Source organism: Helianthus annuus, chromosome 7 (genome assembly GCF_002127325.2).
Source record: "Helianthus annuus cultivar XRQ/B chromosome 7, HanXRQr2.0-SUNRISE, whole genome shotgun sequence".
Classification (NCBI taxonomy): domain Eukaryota; kingdom Viridiplantae; phylum Streptophyta; class Magnoliopsida; order Asterales; family Asteraceae; genus Helianthus; species Helianthus annuus.
The window spans coordinates 18,771,558-18,783,573 of record NC_035439.2 but is presented as its reverse complement, the minus strand read 5'-3'; the positions used below and the strand labels follow the sequence as shown (position 1 = coordinate 18,783,573).

Below are 12,016 nucleotides of genomic sequence, written 5' to 3'. Positions count from 1 at the left end.
GGCTAAAAAGGGCAAAACCGGCATAAACCGAATAAATCTTAGAACACTAAGTTATGCTCAGCCTAAAAATAAATAAAAATCCCCAAAAATCCCAAAATATTATTTTATAACAGCGGGTAAAAAGTTTGGTATAAAAATTTGGGTTTTAATAGGCTATACATAATTTACGCCATTTAATTAGTAAAGAAGCTCTTAATTATGCTATTGAGCATAACTCTTAATCTAAACCTCAAACTGACCTCAAATTTTGGGTGCAAGTTTATAAGTCAGTAGCTAAGGTGTCTACCCTTTTACATTTTCAAAATTCCTGTTTTAAGGTCAAATGGGCATAATGGTCAACATATAAGCAATTAACGGAAACATGCATGTGAATAGGATATCTTATGAACCGAGTTGCATAACCTCAGGGAGTTATACTAACATGAATATAGGTTCAAAAGAAGCTCTAAGGCAATCCTAAACTTGACTTAAACGGGTCAGAACTGAAAGTCAAAGCGAAAGTCAAACTATGCGACTTTCGGTTCCGAACCGGGTCTAAACAGAAAATTGTCGAGTTGAACATGTTGGAACATGTTCTTATATTATTTACAAAGTTATATTAATGATTAAACAGGTTGCATGCACCCTACATTACTAATTATGCGTTAATTCGCAATTAAGCGTTCTGTTGACTTTTTATAAGAAGCTTTGACTCGACAATTGACATGTTTAGAGTGGGAATCAGGAAATACCCTTTTGAGGGTTTGTTGCCCACTTAATTACCTTCCTAAAGGTATCTTTAATTCGTGATTAGACAAAGCACATTATGCTTAATCACGAAGTCAAACCTTAATTACGACGGTTTGACTTTTAGCTAATTAACTAAGCTAAAACGAATTAGGAAGGGTTAAGGACACTTACTCGAGTCCTAATTAGGATTAGGGATGCTAAGGATGAGTGCTTGCTGTCTAGAGAGCTCCAGAGAGTCTTCTTGTGAACTTTGCAAATGAATGAGCAACTTGTTCACAACTTGGAAGCTCTTATATAGTGATTTTGATGCAACAAGATGGTGCCAAACAAGTCTACACTTGTTGTAGGATCATCCCACATGTCCCTAGTGCATGAAAAACAATTTGCCCAGCCCCTGGTATCCATTCATAGGCTTATAAGTCGGTTAAACAGGCTGGACAGGCACCTGCAGGTGTTTTCTGTCGCTGGCAGTCTGACGCGGCCCGCGTGAGTTTTTAGGGAAGGCTTACGCGGGTCGCCTGACCTGTCTGATAAGTCAAAAACTTTTCAAACTTTGCAATTTCAGTCCCTGGTCCTTTGTAACGTGGTTTAAGTCCTTAAATTGCATTTCCAGCCTTCTAACTTGATTTTTAAGGGCCTTGGGACTTTTACTAACTTGGTTAAGTCCTTGACTAACCTTGTAACCACTCTTAAGGCCATAGAATTCAATGTTGACGCTTTTAACCCCTCGAACACGAATTTGATCATAACTTTCTCATACGATAACGAAACTTTATGAAATTTTAACCACATATTCTAGTGAGTATATTTTAGCATTACCAAGCTTCGGGTCTGCCAAAAGGTCACTCAGAGGTATACTTTGCACATGTTGACACTTTTAGCCCCTGCAGTTTGTAATTCCTCACTTTCCTTTATGTTTCGCTTCGTATGATCCATGATTTATTCGTTGGAAGGTAAAAACATTATGTAGGGCTATTTTAGAATATATTTATCCATTGTTGACACTTTGGACCCTTATATTCACATAGTTTCCCCGTTTATCAACTTTAGTCCCTCCAAAGTATTCTTTCTCACGTTCAGAGCTTATGACACGTGTTTATACTTTATTGGACACAAATTTTCAAGGTGTTACACAAAGAATATCAAAGTATGCAGAAACTCCCTGCACATGAAGTAAAAGGATTAGTTCATTAAGGGCTCCAAAGCCAACAGGGCTTTGGATGGGGTTTCAACAGTGTCTGGTATGGATGTAGAGTGATGAACAGTGGTTATGTCAGGGGTTTGGACAGTTTTAGTACTGTTTCTTGCTAACCACTGTTGGGGGTCTTCACCAATCACCTGCTGATAACCAAAAGGATGCATATTCACTCTAGGTTTAGAGGGCCTTTTGTAGGCCTCATAAACGTGTGGAATCCTTTGGTAGGACTGTTTTTCCTTGCCTTTTCTGAACTGATTGGCAGGGGGTGCATCAGTAACCTGAACATCTCTTTTGATAGATGTTTGGTTCAGCTGTTTTGTGACAGCTGTTTGAACTGGTACAAACAGTGGTTGTTTCTTGGTGAATTTGACAGATAGTGATGATGATGGACTCAAGGATGTTTTAGCAATGTACTCATTCTTTTTCACATCAAAGTTTTTGAGATACACACATGCTTGAGTTTTGTGGTTTGTTTTACCACAAACAATGCAACTTTCAGCTGAGCAATGACACTTGTTCTGTTTATATCATAAGCTTTTAAGTGGAAACAGTCTTTTGTTAGATGATTCCTTTTCTCACAGAATTCACAAAACAAGTTATCAATTTTCTCTTTCTTCTTTCTTCTTTCAGACTCCTTTGCAGCAGAGGTTTTAACCACTGCTGGGATGTCCTTAAGAGGTATGACTTTAGCTTTTGGAGCTTTAACACCATCAGTTGATGTAAAGTCCATTGGCTTAAAATTTTCAAGAATATCACACTCATCAGACCATTTTGGTTTAAACTGATGATTTTCAAGCTCCTCAAAAGTAGAGGATCCAACTGGTCTGTCAAGTGTGATTTTGTTACCAAGTTTGTCAGTGATTTTCACTTCTTGGCCATTCTTGTTTGTGGGGATGAACTCAGTGGTTACATCAGTGGTTGGAACAGATTTTCCAAAAGCAGTGTTTTCATCATCATGTTTTCTATAACCAACCCCAAATTTTACATTGCTTTTTATCTGTTTTTCAAGCATAACCTCATACCCTTTGCATGATTCCACCCATCTCTCACATGTGATCTGGGTGGACTCTAACTCCTTTTTGCAAACTTGGTATTTTTCTACCAAAGTTTGGAGTTGGGTTTTGGTTATGCTCTGCTCTTCTTTCATGCTGCTAATCTCTTTCTCTTTTTCAGCCAATTTGTTTTTAAGTTCTTTTAGAGATCTTTCAAATTTGACTTCATCAGCTAAGATTTTATCCCGAAGGTTTTCATTCACCTCTTTGATGTTAGCAAAAGCAATAATGCAATTGTCAGAACACAGTTTTTCAAGAACTTGAGGTGATACCTTGGCAGCAGCCATCATTGCACAATGACATTGAGGATTTTCTTCATCTTCAGCTCTTTCTTCTTTCTCACATGCTTTTTCTTCTTTCTTTTCTTCCTTGTTCTCTTTGGACCATGGGTCTGTCAGTGGTTCAATCAGGGTACCTGAACTTTCTCCCAACAGTAGTTCACCAGCCACAGCAGTAACCACTGCTTCAGTCACCTCATCCACTGTTTCAATACTCAGCTGTAACTCTTCAGTTTCAACCCCCTCCTGTATTGACTCTAATGCCATCAAACAAAATTCATTATGAGAAAAATCATTGGAAGCATAGAGTGCAAAATTTTCATCACTAAGGTCTTCAGGCATACTGTTCCAGTCAACAAACCCTTGAGTGAAAAAACTTTGTTGATCTGGTTGTACTGCTGCTGTTGCAGTGGTTTGAGGTGCAGGCTGCACTTGTGCCTGAGGGACAGGGGTTTGAACATATTGGATCTGTGGAACAGTAGTTTGGACATAGTGCACTGTCACAGGGGCAGCAACATAGTGAGCAATGTTCACTTGAGCTGCTGGGGCATATTGGGTATAGTGCGCAGTGCTTTGATTTTGAGGTCTAGGATTTGAGTTAGGATGAGTGATTATGGGACCAGTAGTTTGACTCCTACACTCCCTAGCGAAGTGTCCCAACCTATTACACTTGTAGCACTTGATTTTCGATTTATCCAACCCAACCCTTAGATTCCCATGCAAACCTGAGAATTTTCGCCCTGTTCTTTTGTAAAATTTGCTAGTTCTAACACTTAGCAAGGCCAGTTGGTGCAGAATGTCCATTTCCTCTAAGTCAGTGGGATCAAAATGCTGTAGATCATTGAGTTCAAAGCTTAGATTGTCTGACATCTGGTTTTCGTTTGCAGTGAATGCAAAACTTGCAGTGTGAGGATCAGGGTTGTTAAAATTTGCACCAGCAGTTATGTCAATGAAGTGATCATAACCCTGATCCTTAGCACTACTCCCAGATTCTTCTTGACCCAGAAGAGCAGTGTTACCGAATGTATAATCATCAACGGCTTTTCCTGACTCTTGTAACTTCCTTTTCTAGTTTGACTCCCTTTCGTAGGTCAGGAGTCGACCATGGAGTTGGGTCAAGGTCAGATCCTTGAACTCAGGTGAATTTCGGGTGACAAAAGCTATGGTGTCCCATTTAACAAGCCTCAGTTCACTGATGAGACAACTGAAACGCTCAAATTGTTGCGTCAGTGATTCACCTCTAACATGACAAAATGTTTCATACTGTTGGTTCCGGATTTCCCTACTGTTTTCTATGACTTCTTCGGTTCCCCCAAACTGTTCCTTAAGCGCGTCCCATAACTCTTTGGCACTGTTACAGTGTAACAGTCCAGCATATATTTCATTGGGCAGCGCTGATGCTATGACGCTAAACGCTTTAGCATCTAGTTCGATCCTTTGAAAGTCGGTTTCGGTATAATTTTTAACTGGTTTTGGAACGGACTTTTTAGCATCTTCAGTGCTTGGCACTGTAGGAACATGGGGACCAAAGACGACAGACTTCCAACAACCTGTGCTTTGTTGAGCGAGGATGTGACCCATCCTCCTCTGCCAGATGTTGTACTCATTTCTTTTTAGCATAGGTGGTTTAAAAAGCGAGCCGATGTTGTTTTTATCATCCTGAGATTGTGACGTCATTCTTGTTGTTTTACAGACACTGAGAAATCAACTTTAATGGTGATTAATCATTGCTCTGTTTTTCAACAGACGAACAAACGATCAGTATCAACTGTTATGAGCTGAACTATTTATGTCAAAATGATTGTTAAATCAAATTTGACTGTCCAAGCTCTGATACCAATTGTTGGATCTGAGTTTGATTTTGATTGTATTTTGTGTTTGTAATTAAAATGAGAATGGATGAGTGTGCAGCGGAATTATGATGAAAACACACTTTGCATACAATCAAACGAGAGTAATACTTTGATCAAACATCTTTACACAATGAATCGGAAGATTGAATTTATTTCAATAATGATTACAATGATTGATGAATGAATGCAAACTCCCCCTCAGCCAGAGCTCAGTTGTTTGTTCGTGCAAAGAAGACGATGATGCAAAAGAGCTAATAGAACAGTACAAAGTACTGATCTATTTATAGGCACTTGCAAACTACTGAGCATCTTAGCTGACATCACCATGAAAGTGACATCTAACCTCCTAACAAACTCAAACCTCTGATCTATACAAACACTGCTGTGTTAACTACTGCTATTACATTATATTACAAAACAGACTATTGATCAGCTGCTGCAACCTTCCACTGCTGTGAACCCAGCAGCACTTGTTCGGATCAGCAGAGCTTGACTCAAAGCAGTAGATTGAATCAGCAGGGCTTTAGTCTTTCATCAGGTCTTTACTTGAGCAGCAGTTGTAGGTCAGCATTTTGCAAGATCAGCAGATAGGAGGTCAGCAGATGTTTAAATCACTTTCAAGGGGAGAGATTTGTATGTAATCATCTGCTTATTCTGGATCCACTGCTCTGATCCAGTTTTGGCTTTAATTATATGTTCCTCTGTTAGGGTTCAATCCCAACAGTATTGTGTTAGGCCATGTGATTTCAGAGAAGGGTATGGAGGTGGATAAGGCAAAAATACAGGTAATATCATCTTTTCCTCCACCGAAAAATGTAAAAGGGGTAAGGTCATTTTTGGGACTTGCGGGGTTTTATAGATGTTTCATTAAAGGTTTTAGTGTCATTACTAAACCTTTGTGTAATTTGTTATTAAAGGATGTTCCATTTGATTTTAATAATGAGTGTTTGCAAGCATTTAATGTTTTGAAGGAACACTAGGTAAAAGCTCCCATCTTGCAACCACCGGGTTGGTCAAAGCCATTTGAAATCATGTGTGACGCAAGCGACACTACAATTGGTGCAGTTTTGGGTCAAAGAAATGATAAAAAGCCAGTGGTAATTTACTACGCAAGCAAGACGTTGTCCGAAGCGCAACTGAATTACACCACAACCGAAAAGGAGTTATTAGCGGAGGTGTATGCTTTGGATAAGTTCCGTTCTTACATTTAGGGAAGCAAAGTGGTTGTGTATTCGGATCATAGTGCGGTCCGGTATTTGATGGAGAAAAAAGATGTGAAGCCCCGTTTGATCTGTTGGGTGTTGTTGCTTGATGTGCGTGAAGTGTGTTATAAATTAGATGAATATTTAAGCCCCTTTTTACACTTTTAGCCATGTTTTAAATTTATAAAACACGATATTTACTAACACTAAACACACATATGGGCAAGTGCATCCATCGTAGACGTAGTATAGTGTTGGTAAGATACCGAGGTCGTCCAAGGACAAAAGAGCTTTTAATACCGGTTTATCCTCATCGTCTAATCAAATCAAAAAGTGAGAAAAATGTTTTAAACTAAGAAAAATAAAAACTAACTAAATGCTGAAAAATAAAATAAAATAAAAACAGATAGACAAGATGAATCACTTGGATCCGACACGTGTGTTAGTATAACCTTTGATTATTTTCGCACTTTTGCACTTGTTTAAGAGATTATCTTAGTTATTGTAGTAGGCCCCTCGTTTGAAGGCGACGTTACCCTCAACCCAGTAGTTTGAGTCAGCAAGGATACAATCCTAAAGGGTCGGATTATTGAAAGATAATGAATTAAGTTATTAATGCAAATTGTGGTAGGCCCCGCTTTTGGCGGTGACGTTACCCTCGGCTAAGTAGTCTGAGTCAGCAGGGATACAGTCCTAAATAGCCGGGTTATAGTATTAATAGTAGTTAACTTATGAGGGGGTCAAAGAGTTTGGATCCTCGCCATCCAATACCTATGGGCATTGAAGGAGATCCTACTAAATTTGACCCAGGTCCCAAGCAGGACCTCTAAACGCTGAACAAGGGCAAGACCCTTACCAAACCGTTCCCTTAACCCCCGACCAGGTAGCCAACATACCTCCATATAGACCGTGGAGATATGAATGGTGAAAATCTTTTATTTTATATAGACAGTAAAATAACGCCAAGACACCACGGACAAACGATAAGGAAAGATCACTTTCAACATAAGTAACTAGTTATTAAAGTCATTAATACAAAACCAAATAAAAAGTGCAAAAGATTAAAAATAAAAAGTATTATACTAAACACTTGTCTTCACCAAGTGATGTAAGAGACTTAGGCAAACATGGCCTTGTTTGTCAAGAACTCTTACGATCAATCTTGGATCCCGAGACGACTCACACACTCTATGATGGACAATGGATGATGGTGGTGGATGATGGTGTTATGGTGGTGGTGGGTGGTGGATGAAGTGTGAGAGAGGTGGTGTGCCAAGGGATGAGATGGAATGAAACCAAGCACCCCTATTTATAGGCTGAACAGAAGGCTGGGCACGGCCCCGTGTCCGCTGGACACGCCCCCGTGCCCGTCTGACACTCTCTCTCTTCATTAATTGTAATTCGCAATTACAATTAATGCGCCTGCTGTACTTTCACCACGCCCCCGTGCCCGCTGGACACGGCCCCGTGGTGGGCAATGGAAGCTTCTACTAGTTTGTCTTTTCTGCTGCTTCTTGGGCACGGCCCCGTGTTCGCTGGACACGGGGCGTGTTCAGTCTTCTGTTTTCTCTTCTTTGCCTTGGGGGTGCCGTTGAGGGTCCGGGCAGTCTACTTTTATTCCTTTTCTTGTATTTATGCTAGAATTAGTTGTCTTTTTGCTTCTTTTGTGATTTTGAGCTCATTTCATCCTGAAAATACAAAAGAAAGACAAAAACACTCTTTTTCCAACATTAGTACTTAAAAAGGGTTAGTTTTATGCCTTAATTGATGTGATTTATATGTTGCATTTTACACACATCAAATACCCCCACACTTGAACTTTTGCTTGTCCTCAAGCAAAACTCTTTAAATGTGGCTTACACTCCCAAATGGAATAGGTAGAAGAGAAAGTTTTTAGCTTGTCCTAGAGTGTCGGGAATCCAAGGTCCTTGTAAGTTTTATTTTTATTTATTTACAATCCTATTCGTTATGATTTATTTTGAACGTTTCATAAGATAAATTACTTATTTGGGCATAGCATGCCTTATTAAAATTCCATTTATATACAAGTTCACATACCTCACGGGAGATCACTCAACACTCGACCGAAGGTGTAAAATTTTTTTTTAGTGAATCACTCGTGAGCAGCATGGAACTTACGCCTTCCATAGGCTTGCCAAGCAATCAGTCCTCCTCCTTTTTAACTTTTTACCTTTGTAAATATCAAGAGGACTTTTGGGGTGAAGGGTTAGGCTTGGGTTAAAGGTGGTCGGTTGGGTTAGTTAGAAAAAAAGGGCGAAAATCGTAAAAAACGTCGGTTTCCGTAACATACCTTGTTTTTAGTGACTTTTTATTTTGAAGTATTTCTCCAAACAAGCTTTTATATAGCTTTTGTTTGTTTTTGACTTCACCATTGTTTTTTTTTTTCATCACATAAAAAGGCGAGTTTACGAAAAACCGAGCTTGTTACTAAAATAAAGGGTGAAAAATAAAAAGGGTTTTTTGGTGGGTAAAAAGAGTTTTGGGGTAATGAAATGAAAGGTTTAGGCTCAAAGGGGCTATCTAGGGGGATTTTGGGTAGGTGGTAAAAAAATGAAAAATAATGGTTTAGAAAGAAAAATATGGTTAGTCCTAATGCCTCCATCACTTACTTACTTGGGTTTAAGTTGGTAAGGACCGGGAATGTATCGTCGTGGCAAGTTCTAGAGTTGTAAGAACCAAGCGGCTATTCACACAAGAAACGAAAAATGAGCATTTAGTCTAAATATGTATATTTTTGTGCTCAATAAAGGCTCAAAACTCACTTTTGTGGGAATGGGTTTTTAATGTGATCAAGTATATATAATCGAATTTTTAACTAGACTTGTTATGCCGTTTCATAATTTTCTTATGTTGGTTCTTTGTTATCACGACGCTATCGGTTGTAAATTTGTAAAAATATAACCTTTTTAGAACTTGTTATTCCCAAATTAAACTTAAGACAAGTAAATGATAAAAAAATGAAAAAGTTTTTGAAAAAATTTGGGGTGTTTAGCGGTTCCAATAGAATTTTGTGTAAGGCTTGTATTTAGGATTTGCAAAATTCAAGGTTTTAGCACCCCCCACACTTAAATTACACATTGTCCTCAATGTGTCCAAAAATAAGGTTTTTGGTTGATTAGAATGTGTAAAAGTAGGTTAAAAAGCAAAGATTTATGTTACTGGCATCCTGGACACGGCCCCGTGGTCAGGTGCCAGTAACAAAAATTAAAGAATTAAAACAGAAGCCTGGACACGGGGGCGTGTCCGCTGAACACGGCCCGTGTCCAGTTACCTGAACTGGGTGTTTTTCTGCAGGTGGCTCAGCACGGGGTCGTGTTGGTTGGGCACGGCCCGTGTTGAGCCTTCTGTGATGGAGATTTGTGTCGGGTTGCTCTGTTCTTCGTGCATGGGTCCATTTTTCTCGTTCCCCTTTTCATCCATTACCACCATGAGTGTGTTTTATTCTGCGAAATAAAACTAAAAGATTAAACTAAACTAAGGATAGTTCCGCGGAATGCCTCCGTGGTGCGCCACGTTTATAAGGGTCCTTGGCTAGACCCGATTCGAGGTTATATATTTTCTGAGTGGGGTGCCTGGCGTCCCATGTTACACCGTCGGAGAGCAGCATCCAAGCTCGAATCAATAACCTTCATGTAATTGACCGGGTCGTCGTCCTCTATTCTCTTCCCAACTCCGAACTTCACTTCATCATCCCCATACCTCAAGGTGAGTGTCCCGTCATTCATATCTACCACTGCTTGGGCTGTGGCAAGGAAGGGTCTCCCTAGTATAAGGGGGACCTCGGTGTCTTCCTCCATATCGAGTATGACAAAGTCAGCTGGATAAACGAATCTGCTTACCTTTACCAAGACATTCTCGATGACACCTTGTGGGAATTTGACGGATCGATCAGCGAGTTGTATGCTCATTTTTGTAGGGCTCATGGTTCCCAAGCCGAGTCTTTTGAACATTGATGAGGGCATTAGGTTAATGCTAGCCCCTAGGTCGGCTAAGGCATTGCGAACGGGCGATTCCCCTATTGAGCACGGAATCGTGAAGCTTCCGGGATCGATTTTCTTTTGGGGAAGTTTATTGAGCACGAGGGCAGAGCATTCTTCGCCTAAATTGACTAATTGCAAATTTTCAATTTTCTTCTTATGTGTAAGGAAGTCCCTCATGAATTTAGAGTATTTGGGCATTTGGGTTAGGACTTCGATAAAAGGAATATTGACGTGCAATTGTTTTAACAGACTTTCGAATTTTGCGAATTGCTCATTTGTCTTTTGACGAATTAACCTACCGGGGTACGGAACTCGAGGAGCCTTGGTTGGCTCTGGTGATGGAGGAGAGTTCTTCTCCTGCAGAGGTGTCGGTACTGTTTCTTCCGTTGGCGGTGGCACTTCTGCAGGCCCTACGGTGCGGTTTCGTAGTGTGATGAGGTGAACTTGCGCCTTTGGGTTTGTTTCGGTATTGCTAGGTAATGCGCCTTGCGGTCTCTCGGAAAAATTTTGAGCTATTTGATTTAATTGTTTTTCTATGTTTTGAATGCTAGCTTGTTGATTTCTAAAATTAGATTCTAATTGTAGAAATCTTTCCGAGTTTTTCTTATCAGTGTCAGAGACGAGGCGAGATATAGTATCTTCGAGCCTTTCTCGTCCACCTTGTTGCTGAGTGAAATTTTGTGACTCATTTCTTGGTTGCTGAAAGTTTGTTCGTTGGGTTTGTTGGTTACTACTATTGCCGGGTTCCCTCCAACCGAGGTTTGGGTGGTTTCGCCATCCTTGGTTGTAAGTTCCCGTTGGGGGACCCGACGGCCTAGGTCTATTATCAATGTAGTTTACCATTTCTTGTTGATCGTCCGTTTCTTTCATGCAACTCCAATTTTCATGTGACCCACCACATCCTTCACAAGCCATAACCGAGACTGTTTTTGACATTTCTAATTTTTTTATTTTTGAAGAAAGGGCCTCGATTTGGGCTTGTAAAGAAGTGCTTTCGTCGACCTTATGGGCACCCGGGGCGATAGACTTATTTCCCCGGGGGGTATGCCATTGAAAATTGGTTTGAGCAATTTCCTCAATCTGATTATATATTTCGTGTGGGCGTCGGTTACCTAAAAGTCCCCCGGAGCTAGAATCAAGTGTCTGCCTAGTGTGTGGCAACAAGCCATTATAGAAAGTGGATACTTGTTGCCATATTGCGAGGCCGTGATGGGGACACTTGCGTAATAGCTCCTTGAACCTTTCCCAAGTTTCATATAAGGATTCCCCGTCCTCTTGTGAATATGTATTAATTTCAGTCATTAACTTAGCAGTTTTAGCAGGAGGGAAATACTTATATAGAAATTTTTGGGCTAGTTCATCCCAGGTGTTTACCGATCCAGCTGGGAGGGCGTTGAGCCAAGCTTTCGCTCGGTCTTTTAGTGAGAAGGGAAACATACGGAGGCGGATGGCGGTTTGATGCTCCATTGATCCGAAAGGTATCACATATTTCCAAGAAATTAGTTATATGTAGATGGGGATCCTTGTCCGCAAGCCCGTGGAAGGTTGCGGAGTTTTGGAGCATTTGTATCAAATGCGGCCGAAGTTCGAAGTTATTGGCTTCGACATTCGGAGCATTGATAGCGGCGCCTAGATTACCCACGGTGGGTCGTAGATAATCCATAAGGGTACGTTGGTCCGCCATTGGAGGTGGATCACCCGAA

At 40.4% G+C, this 12,016-nt stretch overlaps 1 non-coding gene across 1 annotated transcript; it reads left to right on the top strand.

Annotated features, from left to right (window-relative positions):
- Positions 1-11,514: 11,514 nt before the first annotated feature.
- Positions 11,515-11,621, top strand: LOC118480688. Its single transcript, XR_004863666.1, has one exon. It is a non-coding gene; the product is annotated as a small nucleolar RNA R71 (small nucleolar RNA).
- Positions 11,622-12,016: the final 395 nt, after the last annotated feature.